We start from the raw sequence: 11,274 nt of genomic DNA on the forward strand, positions 1-11,274 counted from the left end.
CGACATTGGAGTAGAGAGATATGGGAATTTTTGCGATACTGCGCATGAAGCACTTGTTATAAATTGGGGATCGGGGAAATTTTTAATGGTACTACAGATGTAGTACATGATGCTTCTCCCTGTGTAATTAATTGGGCTATTGTCGTCGCCTTGCGAAAGGCCGCTCTGTCATTTCAAATTAAGTATCAGTACTACCTAAGGTTCTGAGTTTTGGCATTGATTGTTATGACGATTCATGCGTTGTTATCGCATAGTGTTTATATAATGGTAGAATGTCTGTCTATGTGTCAGGGCAGTAAACGACTTGAAAGAAGGTTTTCTCAGTACATGATTCAGAGGTTCCATGTTTTAATTTCAGCGGAGAAAAGTCAATCGGACTATGAATGTTCAGGTTTGGGGTTGATGAAATAATGAAGCTTGATATTTTCGAGTGTGGTAGAGTTCTCAATTTTGATGTGGTGTCATCGCCTTGTAAAATGCGTTAAGGTTCGCCGGTGTTATGATTTTCTTCAACTCGCCTTCACGACAGGGTGTTAGGAATTTGTATAGGGGAAACATTCGTTAGAGATCGCGGTGTGCAGTGATTCAGGAGAGAAGCAGCGTTTCTAGTATTGATGTCTCGAGAAGGATGATCGTCATAAAGGTTTAAAGCTGGTAACGAGTTATTGGTTCAAGTACTACATAGACGGATTTTGAGTTAAGGCAACAACTAGGCAGCGAAGGATGAGGAAGGACATGTAGAAGGTGCCTTGCGGTGGTTAGGCTCCAAAAAGGCCAAGTGTAAGAAAACAGAAGCAGAGTAGTTGCTTAAAGGAGATGGTTGACCAAAGTGGTAGAGTGGCAAAGTAGCATATGGGTTACGTCGTAGGATGATTACACGTCTTGAGGAACGTTTGGAGTGACTTGGGATGTAGAATGGACAATGACTAGGTCTACTGACTTAAGTTGTAATATTAGCTGCTATATTAAGGAAGATTGGATACAACAAGAGGGAGTTGCTTGATATGAAGAAGGATACAACATGACTTTGGATTAGAAGGTATTGTCGCACCTCTAGTTGGCATCCATGAGGAGTGAACGGACTGGTGCAGCTGGTGAATGAGCCTGGACTCAGGATGATCTACTGATTTCGTAGTATTTGCACCCAGTGCATCGGCGTTGGAATATGTCGGCATGTAATTTCCACGGGTGGATTATCTCATGTGAGCAGATTAGCAGTTGCGTGGTATTGACGAAGCTTCCGGTAAGAAATTTAATATGTAAATGTGGCTAGTGGTTCGGAGTATTTATTAAAGGTTAATAGAAGGATTTCGAGAAAATTTGGCGAGTTGTGTGTGCATGATCATGTCAACAATGAATAAAGAATCTCTGTGGATTCCAACAATTTTGTAATTGTAGCTTCAAGCTAAGTGGGAGAGCCCCACCGTCTATGATTGGATTGCGTAGTGTCAACTTCTGCGGTTTCTGGTTATCTGTGTATTGGTGGGTCATTACAACTAAGGAAAGAAAACATTAGTGGCAATTTGAGCAAAGTATTTGGGGAATGTGTGCCATATTTGGCTTTATCAATTCATATTCAAGTTTTTGGGAGACTCAGAGTTTATGCTTCATATAGATGTAATGCACAGGAAAGTAAGACAGTCCGGTGTTTCCTTGAGAAAGTGTCCATGTGCTAGCAGGGCCTTGGAGTTGATCATGTATGGGAACAAGTCAGAGCAAATGACTCTCAATAATGGTCCTAGTGGATTCAAAAATTTAAAGTGTGGTGTATAAGGATCTCGAGTCTATAGTATGGTTGAGTATCGAGCTTTTGCAGCAGATTATGAAACGGGACTCGGTGTACTCTGCGTTATCTTCAGGTTGTGGGGTAGCAATAGAGAAACGAAAGAAAATAACTTCGGATTCATAAAAGAAGTATCAGAATGGGCGTACCAATTGAAGATGTGAAAGTGCGCACAAGGAAGGATATGAGATGATTAGTGGGTTTTGAAACAGCGTGGTAATGTGAAATAAGGTCACTTGGGATGAATGCGGATTTGAGTTCGTGATGTAATGAATGGAGTTATTATTATTTCTAAGGAAAGTTGAGAATAAATTGAGAAAAGACGGGTCGGCTAACAATGGTTGAATCGGCATGATGGTGGCAATGATCATTTCCTTCAGCGCATTGAATTATGCGTGTGATTTGTGGCGGTACGTGAGAAGCTTGACGGCCGCCGTAATTGATTTTATTTGGAGGAATTCTAATATTATGACATGTTATGTGTAGAGGGATCCCAGAAGAGTTATGGTGGTTTAGACCACTACTTGAGGCCGGTATTTTCTACGGATATGGGAATTCAGTCACGTGTTGCAATGGTTCTCTTGAAATGAGTTAAGAAAAAGGTTTCTATATGATGAAGTGTTTACCCTATTAGTGGTTCGGGAGTTATGATGGAAATCTTGTACTCCTGCGCATTGGCGTGGTTAAGTGTACTAAGTAGCATGGGATTCGAAAGTTGAGGATTTAAGATTTCGGTTCCGTGTTGACAAGGATGTCATGAGCTCGGATGAGCAGGAAAAGGGATTTAGATGTTTAAAGTAAGATGGTATTGTTTTTGGCATCATCTAAGGTCGATATCGGGTGTAAGAGACCTTGTGTATTTATTTGTAGATTCTTGATATGCTTTACAGCATTAGTGTAACCGGTAGCATGGATGTCCAGATTTGTTACCTGGTGCGGAAGGTCGTGGGAGCGTGTCTCACGGAAAGATTGTGTAAGAGTGACATGTAGTCACTTGATTGAGTGAAGATTGAAACCAAGTATGAAGATTGTGGTAATATCGCTGAATCGAGAATTTATGCCTGGAGGGCATTTGGTTGTCGACTGTGGAAGTATTGTTCCGGTTATGATGGATAATCTTGTATGTTATGGGGAAAAGGGTTATTATGGATACTTGAAAGGTTATTAGCCTAGTACGATGCGATCAGAATCGGCTTGAGGTCTGTGGATGGATTTAAATATGAATACGGGCTCTATATCAGACCGGATGTGTTCAATTCAGCATAAAAACTCCCTATGTAGGAGTATTCGGACGTTGGATGTCGTTTCGTTGTCGGTTATTTCATGTAATACTATATTGTGTCACGTGATTTATGAAAGACTTGATAAAATTCTTATGTGTTAAGGTTCCGCGTAGCGATGGTGTTATGTGAGCAGGATGGCTCTCGAGATTCAGATCATATATCGCTCCTTAGTTGTGCTTGAGTTTTGTAGCGTATAGCGTTGTCGGTCCTTCCAAGGATGGTATTATGCACTTAGCATGCTTGTGTCCGATGTTCGTATATTTGTAAGTAATGATCATTCCAGCTCGGTAAGTATTTTTTTCTTTATATATAGATTCTTTTGTGCGGATCGGGTTGCACGCCGCAACAGTGTGATGTTGAGCACAGTTCCCTATATTTTATTTTGTGCGTTTTTATGTCCCATTTTCTGAAGAAGGTACATGACACCTTTTCAGTTGTTTAATTAGTCACGTGGGTTGAGTAATCCTTTCCATAGTCAGTTTTCCTTATGTATCGTGATCGAGTCTGTAGCTTATTAGCTCATTGTTGCGTCATATGAGACTTTTTGTCATGTCTGAGGTGGCTTATTGCCTGAGCAGCTTATACTAAGTGAGAAGAGGTTATTGGATCAGGGATCAGTACGATCGGATTATATGAAGTATAATAAAGAGCAAATACCATTATTTGGTCCATAATGAGGCAATGGTTCTTGTCAGAAGGAGAAACTCAATAATTTGTTGACTCGGCAGTTGGTTATGAATTTCTACACATTTCTTCCATCGTGGAAGCAGTTCAGGAGTTGGAACAGGAATTATAGGTATCATGAGGTGGGTTATGAACATCAGATTCGTGGAAATTCGGCTATTGTTATCAGAGGATGATATTATGATCATGTGAATGGTGCGGTGCATGGTCTAAATTCAACCAAGGTATGCAACCCTGTATTGGTGCATCGTGTAATGATTGATATGACATTCATAGGTTGGAAACAGGCATGGTGGAGAATTCTGGATGTTAGAATTGGGCTCTAAGGCTTATTTGCCTAAATAAAGGGGAGAATTTTCAGATTGGCTCGAGTTAATGTGCTCAACTGGGTGTCGTAGCACGGGTAGGTGCACGAGGTGTTAAACAGTAATTTTGGATAACTCCTGAACACTCCTTAGCATGTTCGAGGATGAACGTATATTAAAGTGGGAGAGAATGTAACGACCCAACCAGTCGTTTCGACTTTTAGAACCCAGTTCCCTTAAATAAAAACACCCCGAATGTGTTTTTAATGATTTATACCTTGCGGGGATGGTTGGTTCGGGATTTGGATGTGTTTGGGTTGAAATCGGAACATTTGGTTCCTTAAGTTAACCTTAAAAGGCCAAGTTTGACTTCGGTCAACATTTTGAGAAAACGACCTCGGAATCGGGATTTGGCAGTTCCAGTAGGTTCGTATGATGATTTCGGACTTGGACGTATGTTCGAATCGGGTTTTGGATAACCCCGGAGCGTTTTGACGCTTAATAGTGAAAATCAACTATTTGAAGGTTTAAAGTTCTTTAAAATTGGTTTGGAGTAGGTTTTTGAGTAATTGAAGTCCGTTTGGAATTTTAAGTTTGGGAATAGTTCCGTATAGTGATTTAAGACTTACACGCAAATTTTCGTGTCATTCCGAGTAGTTTAAGTATATTTCGGCGCATTGGAAGTAAATTGAAGAACTTGAAATTCCTAAGTTTGAATCAATTTGGTTTAGGGTATGATTCTTAGATTTGATGTTGTTTTATGCATTCCGAGAGTTCGAGCAAGTTCGTTTTATGATTTCAAACCTGTTGGTATGTTCGGACAGGCCCCCGGGGGTCCCGAGTGTTAACCGGAGAAGGCTTGGACCAATTTTGGGAAATGGAGCAAGGACTAAAGCTCCCAGCTACTGTCATGATCGCACCTGCGCTTGGACAGCCGCAGGTGCGAGCCACCAATCGCAGGTCCGAACGAGAGAAACTTGCCCAGCCATCGCAGATGTGAAGCATTTGGCGCATCTGTGCTTGCGCATAAGCGAGCATTTCTTCCGCAGGTGCAGAACCAGGAAAAGAAGGAAAATGCACACCTGCGAGGAATTTCCGCAGGTGCGAAAGCCGCATGTGCGGTACTCCTTCCGCAGGTGCGAAAAACCTGTCTGGGCAGAACCTTAAAAAGGACGAAAACTCAGTCCATTTCTTTCTATTTTTCATCCATTGTTGGGCGATTTCAGAGCTCTTTGTGAGGAGTTTTCAACTATCAACTTGGAGGTAAGTTAATTCTAGACCCTTTGAGTTAAATACATAGATTATAAGTAGATTATAACTAGTAAATCTTAGAAATCAAAGATTTAGATGAAAAACCTAGATTTTTATAAAATGAGATTTTAACCACGAAAATAGTTATGGAATTGGGTAGAAATTATATATTTAAGTTCTTGAGATTATGGGTAACGTTTTCATCCGAAAATTTCCAGAATTCGAGCACGTGGGCCCGGGGTGAATTTTAGAAATTTTATCATTTTGGATAAGGTAATTTATTTAATAGATAAATTTCGAATCATTTAGCATATATTAATTATTTTGTATAATATTTGGATAGTTTTGAATTTTTGGTGTCGAATCGAGAATTCAACGCGACGTGATAATCGAAAAGTAGACTTTAAGACGAGGTAAGTCTCTTGTCTAATCTTGTGAGGGGGAAATTACCCCATAGGGATTAAATTGAATAATTGTTGCTAATTGCGGGGGCAACGTACGCACGAGGTGACGAGAGTCTGTGCGTAGATACTATAAATGCTAAAGTCCGGGTAATTTAGGACTCAAAGCATGAATTACTTGTGTAAATTGTATTCCTTGTTTAATTAATATTATATATATATATATATATATATATATATATATATATATATATATATAGTGAATTTTTAGATCAAAATATTAAAGGATGAAAAATTTATATGTTTGATTTTCTGTTTAAATTAATTAATTGTTAAAATAAAATTATTCTACTCCCAAATTTATCTCATAATAAATATACTCTCCTTCCGGAGGTATATAAGAAATGTCCTCCTTTCTTGTGGAGCGGGCCGAATGCCTCGGCATGATAGATGCATCTATGGATCGCGCTACACGTCCCTCGGCAATGTACACGACACTTTGGATCGGGCCGTACGTCCCCGGCAGAAATCGTGCTTAATAATAATAATTACACGATACCTTAATAGTTTATTTCAGCTTGCGAAGCTAATTGATAAATTAAAAATATTTAGAATTTAATGAATTATTATTCCTGCTAGTTAAGGAATTATTGTTATTCCTGTAAATGAGACTAATTGATAAATTAAAAATTTATTGAAATTGAATTACAGCTTGTAAAGCTATTTGATAAATTTGAAGTTTTTATTGAAATTGCATGATTTAAATAAATAAATTGGAAAAATTGTTGCATTTGAAGGATTATTTTTTATTATTTCTGCTAATTGAATACAATTATTGTTAACTCTGTGAACCATGCCGATTTGAATAATTTTAATTTATTCCAATTATTATTATTGACCCATAGTGAGTGTCAAAGTCGGCTATCTCATCTCTACCACTTCGAGATTAGGCATGATACTAACTGGGTACACGTTATTTTCGTACTCATATTGCACTTGCTGCATATTTTATTGTGCAGGTACATATATGTATAGCGACCTTGTGGGCGCAGAGGTGTGGTTAATAATTGTGGGGACATAGGTGAGCTGCATTCTATATTACTATCCGCAGCTAACAGAGTCTCCTTCAGAGTTATTATATTTTCCTGTCTAATTTGTATTTTGGACAGATGTTGTATTTTATTTTTAATTCCCTAGTAAATGCTCATGCATTTGTGACACCGGGTTTTGGGAATGGTTGTGAATTGTTTAGAAATTTAGTTGCTAAAAATATTTACCATTTACTCTATGAGTTTTATCTTTACAATTTCATTGAAGAAAATTTTATTTCAAAAATACTAAAATAGGTAATTAAGTTAATTGATTATGGTTGGCTTGCCTGACAGTGGTGTCCGGCGCCATCACGACCTTTAATTGGATTTTGGATCGTGACAATATTGCTCTTAATTATTTGCTCATTTGAATTCTATTGAAAGTATGGTAAATTACTATATTTACTACATAAATACAGAAATATTGTCAAGAATGCTGAATTTAAAAAGGAGACATCTCAAACTCAAAAATAACATGGTTTCTAATAGTGCACTTTAGGAACCTTTTTCCCATGTCCTAAACCGAGATGTTGTAGCTTAAAGGCTGGAGTATTGATTCCTGTTTTTTCCATTTTACAGGGGTGACTTCATGTCTCATTCATAAAACATATAGCAGTCATTTGAAGTTTCACAAACACAAGTAGATACGGAAACCTTAACTACACAAAGACACTTATTCAGCTCTTGATTCATTCACTTAACTCGCATACAACATTCAAAAGTTCCTTCTTATCATTCTTTGAATGATATAACAACATAAACGTTCAAATACGATATTTCAAAAAATTTTAGTATCTCTTCTACTATCTATCAAGTCGATAACATAAAGAGTCAAGTAACTTCATATTATAAATCATCGTTGATATGGCTTCAGATTATAAATTATCGTTGATCTGGCCTACATCAAGCATAGGACATTTTGCAACTTTTAAGAGTAGAGCTGGCTAAAGTGTGAAATCGTGCATTGATCACTTTTCAATAAGATAATCATTTAACTATACAAATAAGAAACTAGAAGATAGGAGTGTGACATAAATACAATAATTTTCCTTTTAAGCATATCATTATCTTGGCAATGATGAATAGTAACCAAATACTGTCATGACCCAAATATTCCATCGCAGGCGTCGTGATGGTACTTAGTCTCTAAGACTAAGTAAGCTGATTATAATCATAATTCAAGCGATTGTTTTATGATAAAGATATAATTTAATACACGTGTCAAAACTAACAGCGGAAATAATTTTAAAAACCTCCCAAGACTGGTAATACTGAGTCACGAACTCTAACTGAATACATGGAATTATCTCGAGAATCGAATATACAGTACTAATCGAATAAGAAATTAACAGTACAATAAAATGGAAAGACTCCAAGGGACTGCGATGACCAAGCAGTCCTATCTTGAATCCTTGCGATCATACTCTAATCTCTGTCCGAATCCGATATCTTCAATACCTGGCTCTGCAAAAAAATGTGCAGAAGTGTAGTATGAGTACACCACAGTGGGTACCCAGTAAGTATCAAGACTAACCTCAGTGCAGTAGTGACGAGGTACAGTCAAGACACTCACTAGTCAAATAATCTGTGCAATATAGCATACACAAATAATAGAAAATAAATATCAGTGATAGCAACACCAATCAACTAGTGATTCAAACAACGAGGTAACAGGAATATCATAAATATTACTCAAACGAATAATAACCACAGGTACCTCTTTCTAATATGATTCTTTCAAATAAAAGTCACCATGTGACACCTCATTTAACTTTTCTGGTGTGAGAAATATATTCAACATATCACATCAAATGGCACGGCAATACCTTCGTGCACTTGTCTCATTCTCACCCAATATATATATATATATATATATATATATATATATATATATATATATATATATGTAGATCAAATCAATTGGCACAGTAACACCCTTCGTGCATTTATATCTTTCTCGTTGTGCATACATATAATAGTACCAACTAGGTGGGAGAAATGACAATAAAAATAAAAGAAATAAAGTGGAGGCACACAGGAAGCAACAACGACTACAAGTCACATAGAAAACATAGGTGCACAATAACATCTCAAGAGAAAGGCATGGATATATACACAACAAAATGATTTCACAATATAATGTATGTCTCTCGTCCTCGCCTGCACGAAAACACACTTCGTGCCATGAATATATGATAATATGAAAATAATTGCACGGCATCACCCTTCGTGCTTTTACTCTCATCCTCACCTGATAATATAAATGAAATAGCACGGCATCATCCTTCGTGCTTTACACTCTCAATGGAACGGCATCACCCTTCGTGCTTTACACTCTCAAATGGAACGGCATCACCCTTCGTACTTTACACTCTCAAATGGCACGGCATCACCCTTCGTGCTTTACACTCTTCCTTACCAAACACATGTAAATCATTAACAAGCAAGGTAGGATGTATAAATAACATCAAGGAGAGTGTTTAAACCATAACACAATACAATAATTCATATCACAATTTTCCACTGACCACAATCAAATTCCAAATATGTAGCAGAATCAATAAATTTCTCAACAAATAGCCCAGGGCTCCACACAACGTATATAAAACCTCAAAACAATCAACAGAGGTGAAAAATACTCAGTATAGGGCAACGCCTTCATTAATCCAAATTCTTGATAATTATATTAATTCCTCAATTTAAACTTATTTAATAAATATTTACAGATAAGGATTCCATCATGAATTTAATTCCAAGAAAAATATCAAATCAACAAACACATGTAATTTACATAAAATCCAAGTGATAATAACACCAAATTATTATATAAAATACAAACTTGACAAATAAGGAACATGGCGTGATAATTCAAGGATTTACTAATGCCAATAATTATCCAATTTAATACATAAAAATGCCTAAAACTTTAAACCAATACATTTTACACATATAAGCCCGAGTACGTACTCGTCACCTCGCGTACACGGCTTCCAATCATACAATGTCCACATAAGACTCAATGCCTAAGGGGTAAATCCCCCACTCGAGGTTAGGCAAGATACTTACCTTTTTGAAGTTATGCCGATATTCCAAAATCGCCTTCTTGCTTGAATTGACCTCCGGACAGCTCAAATCTATCCAAATTAATTGTACAACTTCATTAAAATTCATCGGCAACAATTCCGGATAATAATACGCCGAGTTAAAAATTTATTCCAAAAAGTCAACAAAAGTCAATGCGGGGCCCGCCTCTAGGAACCCTACATAATTTTCATGAAATCTGAACACCCATTCCGATACGAGTTCAACCATACCAATTTTATCAAATTCCGATAATAACTCGGCCTCAAAATCTTAAATTTTTGTTTTTGAAAGATTTAGCCAAAATCTTGATTTCTTCCATTAAAATCTGAATTAAACGATGAATATAATCATAGATTCATAAAATATAAACACTTTAGGATATAGAACACTTACCCCAATCCGTACGGTGAAAATCGCTTCAATCCGAACTCCAAAGCTCAAAATATGTTAAAAATGGCTGAAACCTCGAAATATAGCTACTGCCCAGGTATTTACTCTTCGCGATCGTGGAAAATGCTTCGCGATCGCGAAGCACAACTTTTCTCTGCCCAAACTTTGTCTTTCGCGATCGCGAAGAACAAGTGCCTAGCACTTCCTGACAACCTCTAGTATAATAGTCATAACATTTTGTACAAAATTCCACATTGCAAATGGTTTAACTTTATGAAAATTAGACACCAAGGTCTATAACTTTCATTTGTTAGTCATCTCCCAATTCCTTATAGATTGTTAGATATAAGCTTCCAAATTCAGCCCTGTGCAACAGAGATTTCCAAACCCTTCCCAGAAAACCTATAATATATCCACCATAACTTTTTGTACAAAACTCCAAATAACAAATGGTTTACCTTTCTGAAAACTAGAGACAAATGTCTACAACTTTCATTTTTGGATCATTTCCAAATTCCCTTTAGATTGTGAGATATAAGCTTTCAAAATTGGGTCAGTGCAACAGAGATTTCCTCACCGCGATCGCGAAAAGGCTTCCGCGATCGCGATTCACAGTGTCCAAACAGCAAAATTGCTCTTCGCGATCACGACCGTTTGTCGACGATCGCGATGCATACCTCTGTGGCTAAAAACCAGCAACTAAAAATGGCCTAGAAATGGTCCGAAACCACCCCGAAACTCACCCGAGCCACTCGGGACCCCGTCCTAACATACCAACAAGTCTCAAAACATATTACGGACTTAGTCGAAACCTCAAATCACATCAAACAACGCTAAAACCACGAATCATACCCCAATTTAAGCTTAATGAAACTAAAAAATTTCAACTTTATATTCGACGCCGAAACCTATCAAATTAAGTCTGATTAACCTCAAATTTTGCACACAAGTCATAAATTATATAACGGAGCTATGAAAATTTTCAGAACTGGATTCCGACTC

The sequence above is a fragment of the Nicotiana tomentosiformis genome, chromosome 7 (assembly GCF_000390325.3).
Source record: "Nicotiana tomentosiformis chromosome 7, ASM39032v3, whole genome shotgun sequence".
NCBI classification, from domain to species: domain Eukaryota; kingdom Viridiplantae; phylum Streptophyta; class Magnoliopsida; order Solanales; family Solanaceae; genus Nicotiana; species Nicotiana tomentosiformis.